Here is a 12,461-nt window from a genome sequence, read left to right as displayed (position 1 = left end):
CTCACATGTTTAAGGCAGCAGCAGAACTTATTACTTATGCTGAAGTCAAAATGATTCTGTCGGTGTATATTTTTATTTAAAAAAGAAAGCTTTCATTATTCTTACAAAACTAAACCTAATCTAAAATATCTGAGAACAAGCTTTTAATTTTAGTTAGCCACGGGTTGACTGGTGGTTGTTCTTTACTCCAGAGTTATTTTGAGCAAAAAATGCAAAAATCTAAGGATTGAATTCATAGTGTAAAGTCTTTTTAAATTTAAATGGTGTTGTCTGGTAAGCAATAAGACGCTGCCTCTCTGAGATCCCTTCAGTTAACAGCCCGGCTGGCTGATGCATTTTGACTCCAAGATTTTTGAAAGAAAGTCTGACTCATGATTTACATAATATTGTTATTTACATGTAAGGTCAGATGGGGTTTCCTGACAGCAGGAACGGCTTTGTTTCCGCAGGGGATCAACTTGGCTTTGAGGCCTGATGAGGTTGCTGCGACAGCTCATATTCTCTGCAAATAATCAGAATATTGGTACGATTTTCACTTCTTCTGCAGTCACTTTTTGTCTCTGAATATTCTGCTGCTTTGTGATTTCCATACTTTCCAGTCATAAACTGTACCATCAGCTGCTTCTGTTTTCGTTCGTCCAATTTGTTGTGTTCGTGATTGGCATGTTGTTGACTTTTTCATTATTTCCTGTAGTAATAATCAAGTTTCTGGATGGAAATCATTACATTTCCATGAGATCTATTCTTCTGTTTTCTTGTGCTTGTCAGAGTGGAAAAGTCTATGAAACTGAATTCTGATGTAGGCATACTTGAATTCTCCATTCCAGTGTGCAGTACACAATTTCACCTTGTGCTGCGTCACAATACTGCATCGCAATAAACGAGTCAAAGTCGCAGACTCCCATCAGGCCCACAAACTTTGGGGTGCGTTCAGTTTTTAGCATGTAGCTCGCATGCTCGGCTCTGGTTGGACAGTTATTTTCTCCTGGTGCCGTTACAGCTCGAGTCTCCAAGCATCATGTTCAAGTCCCTGTTTATCGTGACCATCAGCGTTTCTGCTTCTCAGAATCTCTTTTGAATAAGGATTAGCAGCTACGTTTCTGCATCGTAACATTGCACCTTGGACTTTGACCGTCACAATCAATAGAACAAGAGGACTGTGGGTAAGAAGAGCCAGAAAAAACATGCTGCCATGCCCCCGCTTAACGCGGCCCCATGCTGTCACATACTTCATTTTACCTATAATGTAGTGGATGTAGAACTTTTTCTGGCACACTAAATAGTGTGAATAAATAATGCACCACTGATGTCCAACCTGGTCCAAATCCACTGCCTGTAAGCCATTAAGGAAACAGGAAAAGCACATCGCCTATTAAGAATAAACCAACTATCACCCTACGTGGGCCTATTAAATACACTGCAGTGGTGCAGCCATGACAACACGCACAAAGAGCAGCCTGACAGAACCCCCCCCCCCTTCTCTTCCCTCTGACAGCTGGCCTGAAACGACAATTTTAAATCCTAAATGTTAAAGGTTTGGAAATTCACTTAAATCTGATCACCCCTCAGCTGGGAAACTTTATCGAGCCAGGAGAGTGAGAAAAGAAGTAAAAATACATCTAGAGCACATATTTTGACAAATGTGATGATAAATGGAAGTTAACTGGTGGACGGAAAATAAGTGTAGGAGCGCCGCAGCCTGCTGCTGTCTTTTGTGGAGGGGAAAAAAAATGTTTTCTAAGATATTAACACTATCCATCACTTATGTGTCACCATTACTCATGCATGATCCATCAATCAGATTAGCTATCATGCAGCTTCTATAATAATGTTTACTGATGGGGCTCCCAACAGAATAAAAAACATATATGACTACACTTTATCAAAGGTGTTAAATAAGTACAGACGCTGCAGAAAAAGTGGCAATACTTCGGCGGGGATGACCGACTTAGTTTATATTGTGGACACTTTCATGCTTGTTTTCGCTGCTTGACAAGAATCACTGTCATCAACTGCCAACAAACTGGCATCAAAACATCTCGGACCGGCAGCAGAGCTCATAAACCCCCTCAGACCATCAGACAGGGGTCCAATCAGAGCTGGCACCAGGCACAATTAACTGGACAGGCATTTGACTTCTCCAGTCTGCCCCTGACAGTCAAGGCTGTTTCTTTTTTTGGTTTAATTTGTTTTGTTTTTCATTTCGTCCTTCCTCCGGAGCCAAAAGCTGCAGAACAGCTGCATGCCTTGTAGGTCTTTTCATTCAAAGAGGATAAATTAAATGATGTGGCTACTTTCATTTTAGAATTTTCAATGATGGCATGGCATCGTCACCATGATATGCAGGCCATCACTGATGGAGTGATGAAGAGGGCAGCTGTACCTTCTGCATCACCATCCAGAAGACATCAAGCCTTCGTCAGTCAGTCAAATGGATCTCCTGAATCAAAGGGCCCTTTCACAGTGGTGAACCTCCAATAGGAATCTTCCACCTGCACACAGGGCAGATGGACGATTCTTCTTGGTAGGAAGATGGCAGATGGCATTGTTTCATATTCATGGAAGCTGAATAAAAGAGCAATAGACTGAATTTAAACAATGACAAGAAGGTTTCCACGAAGCAAATAAACACAGAAATGCTTCCTGTCAGTTACGTTTCCTCTGTGTTGTATGGAACACGACGCTGTGGTCAATGCCAAAGACTCGTAACGTGGCTGGGTTAGTGTCATGGAAGTCCGGATGGCGCGGAGCCATGGGCTTGTTTACGTACCCTGTGCGACTGGCATATTTGTGTTCTGCTAAATGTCTCAGTCTGTAATACATTTATGCTGTGGTTACAGTGGTTACACTTGTAGGACCCACTTGGGTTTTGAACCCAACCACGTCTGTTGGGAGTCTGGTTAAAGCTCAGTACTAGTTTATCTTGTAAGGAGAGGGCATCTCCTAAAACTGATTAATGGTGGTTCAACGAAGATCACTTCCTCTTTATAATCCATTTCATGTTTTCTGCTTCTGTTCTGTATGTTGCGACATCAGATCTTGCATGCTTGGGAGCATTTCTCTGTACTGAAGTTCGTCTGTCCAGGTGTTTGGCTCCGGTGTATGGTTTCTGTAGGGTGTTTCTATATCCCGATTCGTGAAAGGGTGCCAGGACTTCTTTAGATTTGGCCTCAAACTCCTTTTCATTCGTTGGAAATGGCCATACGGCACATTCTAAGGCATATTCTCTCTAAGCCACTTGGGACGGGAGCTCCTGGCATGTAGTACGGAGTTTCTGTCTGTTCGCTTCCTATAAATATAGATGTATGCAAATTCCCATGATCGTCTCTAAAGATCGTGAGATCTAAAAAATGTATGCTTTCTTTGCTGTGTTCTAGCTGTGAGGTTAGGGTTCATACTGTTCATGAAAAGTCTGCAGCTCTGCCTCTCAACCAGACCGTGATGAACTGACATCGCCAGCGGATCAAAACTGTGTCTTTCATGGTTAAACACAAAGTCTTCTTCTGCTTTTGCCCAGGTATCGGCAAACTTTTCAACCAGCCTGTTACCAAAAAGCAGGACTGGCTGTGTGGCTGCAGTCAGGCTTTTTTGTTTCCCATGCTGAGTTTCTCCTCCAGCAGTGACGGCCACAGTGTGTGAACACACTGCAAGCTGGAGGTGTCCATTGATTAGGTTTGATTGTGCATTAGCTCTACATATAACTGACTCTGCAGCAGGCCTTAGGCACGTTTGTTGATTTATAGCCTGGCTAATATGGACTATATTTTGTTGATCCATGTGCATATTAGCTTGTGCTGTTGCATTAATTAAATGTGGACATGTGCCACATCGTCACTGCCTACCCAGGCAATGACTTAACCGCATGGTACTGATTTCAGGGGACATATCATCTGTAGCAGCAACAGTGGTGTTTCACAGCTCTCGGTAATGAAATTGTCTTTCTTGTCTTGCTGAATTGGCATGTGATATTAGAACAGCAAAGTCATTGTGAGAAGAGTTACGGCCGTATCTGCTGTCAAGTGCGAAAAGCCTTGCGATTGCGCTGGTGGTCTGATGAAAAGCTCCGTTTGCATGCAGTGCACTGCAGTGCACATGTTGGGAAGGCAGCTGTTTGTAGCAACAGCTGAGTGGGGCAGGTGGTATTTTAGTCGCAAAACACTTTGAAACAGTTGACTGGTCGAAGTGAGGATGTCACCGACTGGCGAGATATCAGCCTGTTCCACAACTCATTAGTCAAGGTACAGAGACCAGCCAAACAGCTGTGGAACATTTTAATTCCAGCCCCAAATCAGCGGCGAGTACCCGAGCTGCCGCTTCAGATGACCTCCCCCCTGCTCCTGCTGCCGAAAACTAACACTCATACAAACATGACTATACAGTGAATAATTCTTCTGTCCCTCATTTCCCTTCGGCTCCAGCACCCCCCGCCCCCTTCTGCTCCTCCCATATTCCAGCAGCTACTTCCAGAGCCCAAGGCCACGGTGTTGATATTGCTTACCCAAGTCCCAATGAGCTAATTAAGGGGGCTGTTTCTAAAGTGCTCTTGCGTTTTGTTTATTTGTGTATCACCGGAGCCCCACAAATTACACAGACCAAAGGCTTGTCTGAACTTTTAATCTAATCACGCCTACCGCAAGCTCCCGTTTCCTGGTGTCAGTTTGCCTTAATGAGGCCTGGTCTGAGCCGTGGCCATTAGTGGAGCTCAGTAGTGGAACAGCACCGCGACGAGACGAGGCTCGGCACAATGCTGCCACGGAGCCTAATCCCCGGCTGCTCCCTGCGGGCCTGCAGTCATGAAGCAAGTTGTAAAACCCCCAGCTGTGCAGAACATGGATGACATTTGAAAACATACAGTATCTGGGTGGCAAATTAAGAGATGAATGCATTAAAAGCAGCACTTAAACGACATAAAAATGACTGCCAGGTGCGGCGTGAATAGATTATCGGACCATTTTGTCTTGACATTAACACCCAGGTAAAACTCTGGCAACGTCGGTCAGTGGTTGAGTGCACAAACTTCCATGTATAATAGGCATATTAATGCAGGGGTGTTTATTATCATTGGCAACATTATGCTTTAATGCCACTTGCCTTTTATATCTGCTTGCATTCTATGAACTATTTTGCTTTGGACGGCCGCACTAACATCCCCATTAGAACAATAATCATGTGGAGAAGGTCCCTCCACTATTCATTTTCCATGTAACTTTCATTAATTCAAATTCTGAGAGAATTTAGTGCACTTTCCCATTTCCAATTTGAAGTGCTTTGAATTCTGCTCACTGCACCCGTTTCTGTGTCATCAGCCCACTCAGAGCCTGAATAATTCATAACAATATTTATTAGCACTCTGAGGTACAATTAGATGAATTGGGATTAAGAATTGGCTTGTCTGTGGAGGAGAAAGTGGAACAGCTCTGCCAATGGATTTGGGCAGGCGTAGCTCTAAAACATTATCAAAATAAAGCCAAGCGGATTAATTCCCTTTCTCTGCCGTTTTTTTTTTTTTTTTTTTTTTTGCCTCCCTCTTGTGTTTAAAAGAACATACTTAATATTCCATCTGCAAGAGTAAATCAGAGATGACAAGTTAAAACAAGGGCTGTGCAGGGGCCTCACAGTTTTACTTCATCTCCAATTCTTAGCCTAATGTATATTTTTAAGAAAAATCCAGACTGACCCATCTTCATTTGCATTTCTTGACCACAGGAAATATCTGAATACTTTTTGTTTTAACTATTTCTGTGCTCATACGTTTTTACTCAGAATCAGACAAGGTCGTAAAAATTCTGTCATAATCTATTATCATATTATTATATCATGTCAATGTTTTTAATAGTAATAATGAGACGTGGCCTATTTAATCGCATTTAATATTCCAAAACAACTCGATCACAATAATATTTAGTATGCAGAACAACCTTTGAGATTACGCAGTTATAAAGGCATGAAGATGAACGAAGACACCGGCAGCGTGGACATTAACTTATCAGGAAACTGTTTACTGACATCAGAAATCAAGTGAGAAGTAGGCTCATTTTCCATTGGAAACCAGTGGAGTCGCCCCCTGCTGGCCATTAGGAAGGAAGCAGTTTTAAGGCACTTCCACTTATTAGACTGTTTCAGCCTCAGTTTAGTCATTACTGTTGCTTACTGTTGCTGTTAGTTTTGATTATTGCTGTGTGTAAACATGCTGTGGTTACATGTGATGTGCTCGTCTACTGTGAGGCCAGTGGCGAAGGAACATTTTACCTTCGCAGCACACAGTTCACACGCACTGTGACAGTGATTCTACGGCTGCCATTTTCCCGTAGTTGATCCTCTTAACACGACACAATCGGACAGATTACCGTATAAAACCAGTCACTCTGCCGTTCTCGCTCACTTCCTGCGTTTTCCACTGCAGAGCGGGAGCTGCTTCCACCTGAGGCTGCTTCCAGAGCAGGATTTAGACTGTTGACGGACGGCATTAATCATCACTGACAGTCATTTCAGCATTACCTGTGCATCCACAGCCCCTGATCATGTTAGTCAAAATGAGTTGACCCTTTTGATGGTTTGCAGGTTTTTATGTTAGCTGCCTCTTCTTCTTTAGCATTTAAAAGATGTCCCGTGTTCTGTTCATTCACCGGTGACAAAATTAACACAAACAGTAAACTGTGTCGATTAGCAAAAGCCAAATCATCTCAGTGAGTGAGTAAGTCAGTGTGAATCTGCGTTTCTGTGAACCAAATCTCACGATGCAATTCAAGAACTGCTGTGAGAAAATAAAAATGAATTTCCCTCCGGCTCTCTGATTGCCTGAGTCACCTCGTCCGTCCTCGGGTCACATCGGCGTCCACGTCGCCGGCCCGATTTCCCGCACTACCCAAAAAGAACGTGAACATGAAGAATATATGAATTATAGCCTCAGCTCTAAACTCATTATCTCCTCGCACACAAACACAAAATGAAGCTGTGACAAAGTTAATCGTGCTGTTCGCGACGGAGGATTGGAGGTTTCTATGAAAAATCTCGACCTTAAACGCGTGACCCGCCGACTCAGCTCAATCACTCCCCCCTCATTCCCAATTAAAGGAGCTTCCGTCTGTCCGTCTCTCCGTAACGGATGAAGCCAGCAGTTCTTGAACTCTGCATTAATTAAACATAAGTGCACGTCTCAGTGTAACATACGGTGGTTCACAGTCCCTCCGCTAACCACATAATATCCTTAACTCCTCCGGGTCGTCACATCTCCGCGTGGCATCACAAACAAGCTTTTTATTAGAAAAGACACACAGTTCTTTAGGATGTACCTGGAAGCTCTTATGCAACACTTGAAGCTCAGCGGCCAATTTATTTGATGTGTGTGTGTGTGTGTGTGTGTGTGTGGGCAACAAGCTGACTGCGCTGTCAATTAAAAATCCTCAAGCTCATCTTGGGAGTTCAGCTCATTAGGATTCATCCTCGAGCTAACTTTTATCCTTTATTTTTGAAATTTTAGGTATTAACTGGTGTGTGCGTGTGTTTGCGTGTGTGCGTGCGTGTGTGTGTGTGTGTACAGAACACAGGAGCTGATGCATACACACACACAGGTATGAATGTATTGAGCTTGGGTTGTATTTCTTGCATGTGTGTTTCATCTTCTTCTTGTACTTAAGTCAAAGTAGCAATACCACACTGTAGGAATACTTCTATTCCAAGTGAAATCCGTGAAAAGTATACCACTACACTATGTAGTAAGTACCAAAAGTAAAAGTACTCAGAATGCAGGATAAATTATATTAATTATTTAAGATTATGGATGCATCAACATATTATATATGATTGTAGAAAGGTGGTTTAACTACTTTATGCACATACTGTGTTGCGCGTGAATTTAATATCTGGAATCAAGTTTTATCTTAATATATAAAATCACAGCAAAAATTATTTGTTGAGTAACTAAAGTTGTCAAATAAAAGTTGAGTTAAAACGTCTGATATTTGCCTTTGGATTGTAGTGGGGAAGAAGCATAAAAGTATGGAATTAGAATTAAAGTACCTGAAAATTAAAATGAAGGTTAAGTTACAGTTGTGACTGATGATTGAAGGTTCCTGAAACGTGGCCTCCCTCACGTCATGGTTCTGCACGTCATCTTATCTTAAGATGCAGTAAGAGCTGATGCCAGCCAAACCAACAAAATGTCATCCTCAGCCATTACAACCCGAATTCCAAAACAAGTCCAGACTCTGAGCGACACGTCAACGACATCACACTGCAATCAAACTGTTTCCCCAAGTGCTCCCGAGTCCACGTAGTGATATTCTTTATGCATTCCTGTATTATCCTGCAAGTGCTGGACCTTCGCTCATTGTTGTGTGTGAACGACCGAGCCTTTCGAGGAGGCTTCTGTCATGCCGAGTCGTGATGACATCACCTGTTCACCTGGTGGCTGTTCCACACACTGCTGTTCTCGCAGCAGCGCACAACCTTCCCAGTCCTCTTTGCCCATCAAAACTTGTTGTTGGCATCAAATTCAGAATAAGCGGATATTCACAAAAAATCAATCAAGTCGACAAGGTCAAACATAGAAGCTGTCTTGTACTGTTTTCAGCTGATTATAAGTGAAAAAGGATTAGCACACGTCCCAGCTGCTTCAGAATCTGGGTTGTAATTTTATCTCGTGTGCCGACATGAGCCGACCGCTACGGAGCAGCAAACTGCTCTATTTAATCTGCTCCGTGAAAACCCAGAAGACTCTGAGCTGGCCAGCCCAGTCGGGGCTTCTGCAGGCCATCGGAGGTGTGAGGCTCTTTGTTATCAGTGGAACAGTGGTGGGTAAACACAAGATAAAGAGGCTGAGTGAGACTCTGCCATGTCTGTTTTCCCATCTTGTCAGTTAGAATGACTCAAGCCATTAAGGCAGTTACCACAACATGCTGACAACATGTTCGGATGCCACCTGGACCCAGATGTGCCTCAGCGGTGGGTAAATGGAGAGAATGATGGAGAGGAAGTTTAGGGGCCATGTCTGCGCCAGCATATGCCCCAACCTGTGCGTCCTATTAGTCTTCCTCTGATGGTCCCTGCCTGGCTCGCAGCGAGACACAGAGACAATAAAGCCATTGTTATTCTTTATGAAGAGGACACAAAAAAGAAAAAAAAAGTGAAATCGCTGCGAGGTCCTTGGCAACTCCGCCGCATTTTTTCAAGCGTCGTCTTTTGATGTGCGGTGCGAATTGAAAAAGGCAAAGGTATTGTTGACGCCTGCCCTTTCCTGTGCCTGAATGGCAGAGTACATATTTTCATACACTGCCGCCGGTTCAATCAAAGTGATCACTTGGGAGGAGGGTTTTGTTTGCGCAGACAATCGCTGGTTGTGTGTAGAATAGACCGGGGACATCGGGATCATAAAGGACGGAGCAGCGATGAGCACGGAGACAACAAAAGCCCCTCGCACTCTTATCCCATCTGTGGAAATACAAAACATAAACAATGGAGGATGAGCCCGATCGCCTCGTCCAGCTGAATCATCCGGAATATTCACCCCCATGTCAGTCAATCTCATCTGTGAACATCACAGATGAAACTCGCTCGCTGTCTGCGCCACAGTCTCTCTCTCTCTCTTTCTCTTGTATTAAGCAGAAGGGTATCAAGCAATTACAGACCAAGGTCTCCACTCAGTTGGGGATTCTTTCATCCCATAAAGTTTTACTACAAAGACCGACAGTGACCTTCACGGGGTCAGAGAATCGGGCAAGAGGCATCCAGTGCCTATTTAAACGACACAGACTCTTTATGGAGCCTTCAGAAAAGATTTAGTGGAATAACATGATTTAGATACTGTTGATAGAGAGGAGCTGTGTCAAAGTTACAGCGCGAACACAATGTCAAGCTCTCAACTCGCTCTTTACCAATGCACTCATTTTAAAAGTCAACATCGAACGCAGTCTCCAAGTGTCTCCCTCAGCCAAACTTGAAGAAAAAAACAATTTAAGAGCAAGCATATGACTAAATAAAGGACTCGGCAACACGAAAAAATAAACTGCTGTTTAATTATGTTGTACCTGAGGACCTTTGTAAGGAATTTCTATTGAGCAAATGACAAAAGATATTTGGGGAGATTCATTTAACCAACAACTAACTGTTCAGTCACTAAAATGACATTAAAAAAAGCGGAAATGCCTGTTAAGATTTGTTAAGATTTTAAATTTAAACTCTTGAAATTTTTTGTTTTATTCAACCAAAATCCAAAATTCCCCAAAAATTCACAATGATGCAAAACAAAGAAAAGCAGCAAATCTTCACAACTGTGAATGTCTGACATTTTGACTCAATAAAGGACTTACAATTACTTTATCATAACTGTCATCCATAGACTGTGACTCACAGATTAATTGACTAATCCCTTCAGCAGTAGAAAGCAGGATGAAACAGATAAAATAATGTGAAGATGGAGGCGAGAGCCTCTCTATATCTCTGCCTCGGCGTTCTTAATGTCATCGGGAGAGACGCAGCCCCTTGTGACTGCTGTGATGCGACTGCACTTAAAAAAGGTTTAGAGCACAAATCAATCACTGTAGTCTGACAAATGAAAAGTATCACAAACTTGGACTTTTAATCTGCCAAACAATCTGGGCTAGGTCACCTCTCTGATTTGGGGAAGATTTTGTCACTTTTTCAATCTACCCCGCAGGCTATCTTCATCTTCCCCCCAACACGAGGCCAGTGGGGGCTTGTTTCTCAGCGCCAGGCCACCCAGGGGAAATGTAATTCCCTTCCTCTGGTAGGTCAGGGGAGTGAGGAGGAGGAGGGGGAGGAGGGGGAGGAGGAGGGATGCTGCCTGGCTCCCTGATTAGGAGGATGTGACTGGCTTGTTGCCGGCGTGGTTTCACACACCCTTGTGCATGTTTAAGGTGATCAGAAAGGCCGCAGTTGCTCTCATATCGCGCTACATAAAGCAAAACAAATGACCAGCTGTGAATCAGGGGTGAGGTGGGGCCAGCATCAAAGCCAGAGCCTCCCCACCTGCTGGTGTGGCTCACCCACCCACCCCTGTGCCTGCCTGCAGGGCAGTGGCAGTGTAAGATGGAGAAGGTGGGTAAGGGAACAGGGACCCCCTCTCTGTCCATTACTCATAAGCGTCCTGGTGTTTTCAATCCCCATTCACAATAGGGTTTTTGAGTGATCACACACCAAACACCGTGATCACACACTGAACTGATTATAGAGCACTGCGAGGGGGGGGGCTTGGCTGGGGGCAAAGTCCGCTCTGGTAACCTTTCACTGCTCAGCTCCCGTCCCTTCACACTGCATTTGGACGACGCCATTAGCGGGTGACTTGTGGATCTTTGCTTACACCTTCAGGTGAGTGTGTTGGAAGCTTCACAGTCCCTCCTTTCAATGGCGTTTTTCTTACTTTAAAGGTTATTACAGACTCGCTGTAATTGTCTTGGTGCTGTCGTCACAGTTTTGGCTCCCATCCCTCCCTTTGTTTAAAATAACGCTGTGCATCCCATTACCTCATGTCACATCATGGGCTGGGGACAACGACTGACCTCATGAAGACAGGTTGCCAAAACCATTTTTTCCCCACAGGTTGGACAGAGGACTGGAGTCTTCACAGATTCCAAAAGGTTGTTCTCAGCCCTGAAAAGATCTGGAAACGTACTATCTGGAACCATCTGGATTATTATATGAAAACCAGGACTCAAAGCCACGCAAAACTGAAAAAAATCTCAGACTGAATCCAGGAAGTAACTCTCCATACCAGCAGGGGGTGGTAGACTGCCCACATAGAAACCGTTGCTGAACAGCCAATCAGAGTGATCCAAGCGACCGAATCAACATGCTCAGTCGACTCTGAAGTCGCCTACGAGACTCTCACTGACCACCAGCTGATGGCCGACTGTGGGCCTTGTGTGTCAGCGCCATGACTGACGGAAATGATGGGTTTGACGCTACAAAAATCAAACCCAAAAGCTAATAAAGTGGACTTATCCTTTAACAAATCACACCATCTCAGACAAACCCTGCCAAGCTGCTGATGTTTTTGAAATTTCATTCATTTCGTCTCAGAAGTCCTTCCTGTAAGTAAGTGTGTGTCTCTGGACGACGATTCCTCGGCGAGGCTCTTGCCGATTAATCCGGCAGAATCTCCTTCGATATCCAATGGCACCAATACATTTTAATGTAGGCTGAGATCTGGGGATGAGACCTGTCCTTAAAACCCCTCTCTCCCTCCAGGCTTAAAGGAATGTGTGTCCTCTCTCGGCGTAATTGAAAAAGATGGATCTCACCAAGTGTTTCACCGACGCAACGGGGAGGAATTGGATTGGGAAATGTGTTCTGTATCATATTGCAATGTATGCGTTCGCCAGAGGCTTGCACACAGTTGGTGAGAGCAACGCGTTCTGCTGCCCATACTGAAAGGCAGGAAAACAGAGAAGGGAGACATTTGCAATTTTATTACTACTTTAATGGGTTTCTCTATCATTCAGGAA

At 43.9% G+C, this 12,461-nt stretch overlaps 1 protein-coding gene across 6 annotated transcripts in view; it reads right to left on the bottom strand.

The window, feature by feature from the left end:
• Positions 1 to 12,461, bottom strand: part of rbfox3a (RNA binding fox-1 homolog 3a) — a 450,354-nt gene that overhangs the window by 246,141 nt on the left and 191,752 nt on the right. The gene's annotated exons all lie outside the window — the stretch shown is intronic.

The sequence above is a fragment of the Scatophagus argus genome, chromosome 16 (genome assembly GCF_020382885.2).
Source record: "Scatophagus argus isolate fScaArg1 chromosome 16, fScaArg1.pri, whole genome shotgun sequence".
NCBI lineage: Eukaryota > Metazoa > Chordata > Actinopteri > Scatophagidae > Scatophagus > Scatophagus argus.
The sequence above is the reverse complement of the archived record's forward strand: the minus strand, read 5'-3'. Positions and strand labels throughout refer to the sequence as shown.